Raw genomic sequence first — 7,295 nt, 5'->3', positions numbered from 1 at the left:
GCAGCAGCATTGCTCACTCTCTAGGTTAGATTCTAGCTCTTTTCAAGGAGAGCGATGGGGAAATCACTGCACACGCTCAGGAGACAGGCAGCATCTCTGCCTGGAAAACAGAGGAGACTGCAAGGGACGTGCCAAGTACCGGAACAGAGAGCGGCTCAGCAGCATCCTTCTTGAGCGGCAAGGGGAGGGGAGGGATCTTGGCTGTGAATGGAAGAGAGAAACCATGGTTTCTATCTGCCTTTGGTTACACAGCCTCAGAAAAGTAAACCGCAGTCCGGCTGGCTCCTGCCCTGCCAGGTGCCACCCAGCAGAGCACGAGCCCTGGCAATGAGTGCCGCTGGGAACTTTCCGGGATCCCCAGTGAGCGCCAAATGTGTCAGCCCCCTTCACACCATTCATAGATTCCAAGGCCTGGAAGGACCATTGTGACCAGGAGTTTGACCTCCCGCACAACGCAGGCCAGAGAACTGCCCCATAATAATTCCTGCAGCAGACCTTTGAGATAAACATCCACTCGTGACTTCAAAATGATCAGTGAGGGAGAATCCACTGCGGCTCTCGGGAAAATGTTCCGTGTGCAGGTTTCACCTCTGTTCACCTGCCAAAGCTCACAGCTGCGAGCATCCCCATGTAGGGAGCTGGGTCCCCAAACCAATCAGCCCCAGGACCTGGGAGCCCCTTAACTCAAGGCCTTGCAAACTTTTCCACAGTCTGGACTCACTTCTTAACAGAGACAGTGTCTCACGGACACCTCTGCTCCCAGTCACCTGTCACTCTGTTAGCCAAATGGGCTCGTTTCCCCCTGGAGCTGCCCAATTACCCCAAGGAGGCACGGGAGTCTAGAAGACGGCTTCAAGTTCTTTATTGATCAGTCAGCTGAGCGGGTGTCCCCCTCGACTCATGCCAGAGGGAGGAGCACACCTTACAAGCGGAGAGCAAGCCTTTTTATACCCAGTAACAAATGACTTAACGTGCATACATTCTGCTGACCTAAGGAATTTTAAATTCCTTTCTAGGGGTATATAGGATACATCTGTTGGGTCCCCTTGATTGATTGCCCTTCCAGGGTCCAGGGGTAGGGGTAATGGGATACATCTGCTGGGCCTCCTTGCTGTTGGGCCTCTTTGATTGATTGTCTTGCTATACCTTTATATATGGGAAAAACAGCTGGGATAATAGGCAAGTATTTGGCCTTTATTCTAACAAGGTTCTCCCCCCTTAAAAGCATTTTGAGAGCCTTATGGCCCCCAATCCTCAGCTTTTACCGGTTGATATAATGCCATCATGCGTTGGCATACAATTTGATTAGCCATTCGTCGGACTAATGCAATTACACAGGGAGCCACTCTTGAGCCCCCCACTTTTGGGAGCTTCCAGCAGTCAATGCGGAATCAACGAACCGCCTCTCCCTAATCAAGTCGTCATATACCTTAATTCCTAATTTATTTCCCTGGATTTGGGGTAGTAGAAAGAATAAGGGCCTAATGTACCCAACATAACATATTCCTGACCAATTTGGAGGCAAGCTTCGATAAGCGTATTGCCCACATATCCAGTAATGGCCTTTTAGGGCCCATTGTCCATTCGCAAAGGGGCCATCCCAGGTTTCGGGATAGTCCTTGGGGCCTGGTTCTTCGTAATACAAAGAGTTACCCATCTCCAGGGGTCCCCCTAATACAATAGATGTACCGTCAGGATTACAATAGTCACATTTCCAAGGCCCAGCCCCTTCCTTCCAAGCGCAATTACAACCAAATTTAGGGCTATTGGTAGTAGACCAAAAATGATTAAAATGGGTTACCTGAGTTCCATTAGAATGTTGCATGCCCACTGATACCAGCGTACCACGTGATCCTTACTGTCGGTATTATCTCGCTGGCAACTTAGAAAGAGGGCATCAAAGAACCCATCTTGTCCAACTGCCTTACAGCCCTCGCCGGTATGCTGTTGGTAGGAACAACTTACCCAGCTATGATTAGTGAGTTTTACGTGGGTATGGTTCCACCGTCCTTGATATTTAGAACAGTCATACGTATGGCAACTAGGGTGATCATAGCAGTCAAATCCTAGAGATAGGGTCCAGTCACATCGGCTTTTGCCCACATACACCCCTTCTGGTTTTGTTCGGTTTAGACAAAGGATCCCCATCTCAGAGGAATAGAGTCACCAAGGGCTACTATCCTCATCCCAAACTTCTGTTCCTTTGTGGACTATACTTAAATTACTGATCCACCATTTAGCTTGCACTGGCTGGGCTACCCAAGGCCATTCATTTCAATCCCCTGGACCTCCACAAACCCAGCAGCTACTAAGATTGAAGGAACTCGCTATTATTTCTCCCAGTTGTATAAACCTATTCTCCCAACCATAACCAAGATAGACACCTATGAACAGAAATATTAATAATGAGTTCATTATTGCTTTTTCCTAAACAGTCCTTTTAGCCCATCGAGTCCTTGATACTCCCAGACGGTGTCTTCGCCCGTGCCACCCCGGACTTCCGGGGCCGGGGTGGGCAGAGGGCCGGTGTCCTCTTCCGTGGGATTGGTTCCCTGGTCAGGATTCAGAAACCGCTTTACCCGGGTGTGATGTGTCCATTTGTCGCTCCCGAGAATTTTAACTGCGGCCTGGCTAATGAGCGAAACGGTGTGTGGACCGTCCCACCTTGGCGTAAGGGGGTCGCGTTTCCACTTCTTGACAAGGACCTGGTCATCGATCCGGAACGGATGCACGGTCTGGTCCAAGGGGAGAGCCTGGAATGGCGCCGCGTCGATGCAGCTGTAACAAAACAGATTGCAACCCGGAAACCTGTTTCCATAGTAAGTCATTTCCCACTTCCCAGGTTACATCCTCCCGGAATCCTGGGATAAGTATTCGGGGAGGGAACCCAAAGACCAGTTCAAATGGTGAAAGCTTAAGACCCTTACGTGGGGCCCTTCGAATGCAGTTAAGGGCGAGTGGTAACGCATCAAGCCACTTTAAACTAGACTCTGTGCATAGTTTAGTGAGGGTATCCTTGAGAGTTCTATTTATTCTTTCCACCTGACCCGAGCTTTGCGGCCTCCAGGGTGTATGTAGCTTCCATTGTATACCGAGTGCCTGGGACACCTGTTGCAAGACTTCAATACAGTCATGAGTGGGGCTGGTCTCATAGGAAACCCAAGGGTCAGGCAATAGGGTAGCTAGGTTGAGGGAGCTAACTGTCCTAAAGGTTAAGTTAGGGGCTAGCAAGGGCCCTACCTCATATCTGGTATGTCGACTGGGATTTAAATGCTTTTCCCCAGCGCCCGTCCCCAGTATTTGAGGCACCCCGTGAGGAACCACAACCTCAGTGTCCCCTCCCAGGGTTAATTTTTCAGCCTCTTGTACAAGAAGAGCGGTTGCTGCAACGGCCCGTAAACAGGCAGGCCACCCTTGGCGACAGGGTCCAACACCTTTGAGTAGTATCCAATGGGTCGCCAGGTTGGTCCCGACCTTTGGCATAGAACTCCAGCAGCCACCCCTCCCCTTTCATGAACGTATAGAGTAAACGGCCTCCGAGGGTCGGGGAGGGCTAGAGCAGGAGGCTGAACCAAGGCTTCTTTTAGCTCTCGAAATGCTTTTTTCATCTCTTTGGTCCACGTCCAATGGAGCAGACCCTCTTTAGTTAAGGATTCATACAGCGGTTTGGCTCTTCCCCCGTAGTCAGGGATCCAGAGTTGACAAAACCCAGTCAACCCCAGGAAAGCCCTCAACTCTCGGGGGTTTTGAGGTCGAGGGTTATTGAGTATCACCTGGATTCTTTCTTTACCTAGACTACGACTTCCCTGGCACAAATGATACCCAAGAAAAGTGACCTGTCGCCTAACCAATTGTGCTTTTTCCCTTGAGACCTTATACCCCTGTGCCCCAAGGTAATTAAGGAGCTTTACAGTCTGCTCTTTACAAGCTGCCTCTGTTTCAGTACTTAAGAGCAAATCATCGCAATACTGGACTATGTTACATGAGGGGTGTCTAGCCAGGAATGGGGCAAGGTCCCTTCTCAACTGGCTGCCAAAAATCTCAGGTGCACAGGTAAGTCCCTGTGGGACCACGGTCCAAAGGTATTGGGCCTTATAATGAGTATCTGGGTCCTCCCACTTGAAGGCAAACAGTTTTTGAGATTCCAAATCAAGGGGGATAGAAAAGAAGGCATCTTTTAAGTCTATTACAGAGAACCAACTGTGCTCTTTGGGAACTTGGCCCAAAATAGTATGGGGATTTGGGACGACTGGATAGGGAGCCTCTATTAACTTGTTAACCTGTCTCAGGTCCTGGACCAACCGATACTGCCCATTAGGCTTAGGCACTCCCATTATCGGAGTGTTGTACGGGGACGTGCCTTCCCTGATCCACCCACACTGCAGAAACTTTTGAATCAGAGGTTTTAACCCGATTCTAGTGGTCAGCTTAAGAGGGTATTGTCGAATTTGGACCGGGCTGCTTCCTTCCTTAAGGGAAATATGCACTGGTGAAGCATTCCGGGCTCAAGCGACACCTCCCTCCTCTGCCCAAACCTCAAGGTTAACCCCTGACAGCTGGCTTTCTTCATTCCTCCCCAGCATTCCGGGAGGTGATTTCCAGCGCTTATCAGGGTCATCTGGTAATTTGAAGACTGCTGCTTAGGAAGTCTAACTTCCATAGTCCCTTTATCAAACGAGATTTCTGCCTGTAGTTTAGTAAGAATATCTCGTCCAAGCAGTGCGATGGGGCAAGAGGGGCTGCAAACAAATTGGTGGGAAATTTGGTGGTCCCGTACCTTTACTAGGAGAGGCAAAGTTTTTTTTTCAAAACTGTAGTTTGTCCCTCTATCCCCTGTACCATGGCACATTCCCGAGCTCTACCTCGGGGAGCCTTACTAAGGGGGAGCAAACTAAGAGTGGCCCCAGTGTCAATAAGGGCTTCAATTGGGCGGCCCTCCACATTAATTTTTACCGTGGGATCCAGACTGGCAGCTTGCGCAGCCAGGAGGGGCCGCTGGGTCCCTCGGCTTCCCTATGGGGAAGATCCCTCCCCTGAACGTCCCGTGTTGTTGTAAAGGATGGGAAGGGACGGGGTTTTGTTTTTACGTTCCTTTCCCATGGCCTGTCGCCGGGGGCATTCATTCTTCCAGTGCCCCTCTTCCCTACAGATAGCGCACTGGTTTTGACCCAGGCGGGGGTCCCGTCCTCTCCCAGGTGGCCCTGGCTTCTCCTTAACCTTGTCCCCCCTTTCTGCATATCCTTCTCTCAGGGCCATGGCCAAAACACGGGCCTCTTTCTTTCGCTCCTCATCATCCCTCCGATCATAAACCTTCATGGCTATTTCTAAAAGTTCCTCTATATTCTTGCCCGAAGCCCCTTCCAATTATATAGCTCACTAGTGGTAAAGGGAACATATACCATAGTGAGATTACCCTCAGGGGCTACAGTTTCCTGCAGTGGACACAAATAATTCTGTTGCAGGGGCCCTTGGAGTACCGGGCCACCCTTGCTCCTGGTGTGGTTAGACACCGGGGAGCTCAGAGAGATCGGAGGGGGGTCCCGTTTGGAAAAATCCTGGTTGCTTGGCTCACTCCTTTCAGCTGAGGCATTATCCTCAGAGATGGGGGGGGGGATTTCAATTGAGGGTACCGGAGCCGGGAGGCCAGGATACAAAGGGGGAGGGGGCATAGGATCAGGGGCAGAGGGAATCACAGCCCGCAGACAAGATTTCTTAACAGGGAAACAGGGTTTCCTAACAGGGGCACGGGCCATTAAGGTTTTAATAGTTTGTGATCTACATTTTTGCAACCATGGGGGATGATTGGCCACAAGGTCCTGCCAAATATCTATATAGGGATATTGGTCCCAATGCCCATCCCAGATCACAATGCTATGTACTGCTTGTACAACCCCTGGTTTCAGCGTCCCGCCCTCGGGCCATTCCACCCCGAATGTCATCCATTCAAGAGTACAGAATTTTACAAGCTTGTCTTTACATAATACAATTCCATAATTAGCCTGGCGTCTAAACGCCTTCCAGTTATGCAGCATACATCCCAGGGGTGTCCAGGAGAAGGTGCTTTGTCCGGACCCCATTATGCTTTACCCAGAGTTTTCCGAGACAGAGATATCAAGAGGGGGAAGAGGTATAGATCTAGTTCTAACTCAGATATCCGCTGGGTCACGAGGTTCGGCTGACCCCCCTTGCAATCAAGATATCCTGGTCATCGGGTTTCCCCTTGCAGGAGTCTTGGGGCGGCTGAAGTCAGCTTAAGCCTCAGACCTGTCAGCAGCACTCATTCATCTTTCACACAGATCCTTTAATCAGTTACAATCTCGGTTTCCAACACACCATTAAGAGGAGAAACAAGATTACCCTTCCTATAGACAAGAGTAATCCCTGAGGTTGCTCCAAGTCCCAATAATTGTTAAAAACGGCCCATGGACTTGTGGAGTTAGTTACGTTACTCATTGGCCGTTATTTGCTTACCCTTTAACCAAAAACACAACAACAAGACATTTACAAAGCTACAATAATGTTAACATACCTTCCCGTATACAGGCTGCCTAGGGGATTTCCACTGTCCAACCCACACCTCGGGGGCGTTATTCCTCAAACCCAGGAGGTAAACGCACTTACCGCCCGAAGTGGCCGCGTCCGGCAGTCAGACTTCCCCTCCTTCTGAAGCCGTCTTGCTTCCGTGTCCTTCAGAGTTCTCTTTAGAGAGGACACAGCCGCCCCGGCCGATTATGACGATCCGAGGCCCGAGCAAAGCAACAGCTCGAGGTGGCCACTCCTCGGAATCGCCCTCGGCCGTCGGTCAGTGCCCTCTACAGGGAGAGAAGTCCCGGCGGAGTCGCCATTTGTTAGCCAAATGGGCTCGTTTCCCCCTGGAGCTGCCCAATTACCCCAAGGAGGCACGGGAGTCTAGAAGACGGCTTCAAGTTCTTTATTGATCAGTCAGCTGAGCGGGTGTCCCCCTCGACTCATGCCAGAGGGAGGAGCACACCTTACAAGCGGAGGGCAAGCCTTTTTATACCCAGTAACAAATGACTTAACGTGCATACATTCTGCTGACCTAAGGAATTTTAAATTCCTTTCTAGGGGTATATAGGATACATCTGTTGGGTCCCCTTGATTGATTGCCCTTCCAGGGTCCAGGGGTAGGGGTAATGGGATACATCTGCTGGGCCTCCTTGCTGTTGGGCCTCTTTGATTGATTGTCTTGCTATACCTTTATATATGGGAAAAACAGCTGGGATAATAGGCAAGTATTTGGCCTTTATTCTAACAACTCCTCCACTCAAAGCTTC

The 7,295-nt window shown here is 50.3% G+C and overlaps 1 long non-coding RNA gene across 1 annotated transcript; it reads right to left on the bottom strand.

The window, feature by feature from the left end:
• Nucleotides 1–845: 845 nt before the first annotated feature.
• On the bottom strand, nucleotides 846–6,996 carry LOC128832939 (uncharacterized). The gene is made up of 2 exons (XR_008444087.1): nucleotides 6,622–6,996; nucleotides 846–2,778 (listed from the first exon to the last, which is right to left on the bottom strand). It is a non-coding gene; the product is annotated as an uncharacterized LOC128832939 (long non-coding RNA).
• Nucleotides 6,997–7,295: the final 299 nt, after the last annotated feature.

Source organism: Malaclemys terrapin, chromosome 2, assembly GCF_027887155.1.
Source record: "Malaclemys terrapin pileata isolate rMalTer1 chromosome 2, rMalTer1.hap1, whole genome shotgun sequence".
In the NCBI taxonomy this organism is placed as follows: Eukaryota; Metazoa; Chordata; order Testudines; family Emydidae; genus Malaclemys; species Malaclemys terrapin.
This window is presented reverse-complemented; position numbering and strand designations above follow the sequence as displayed.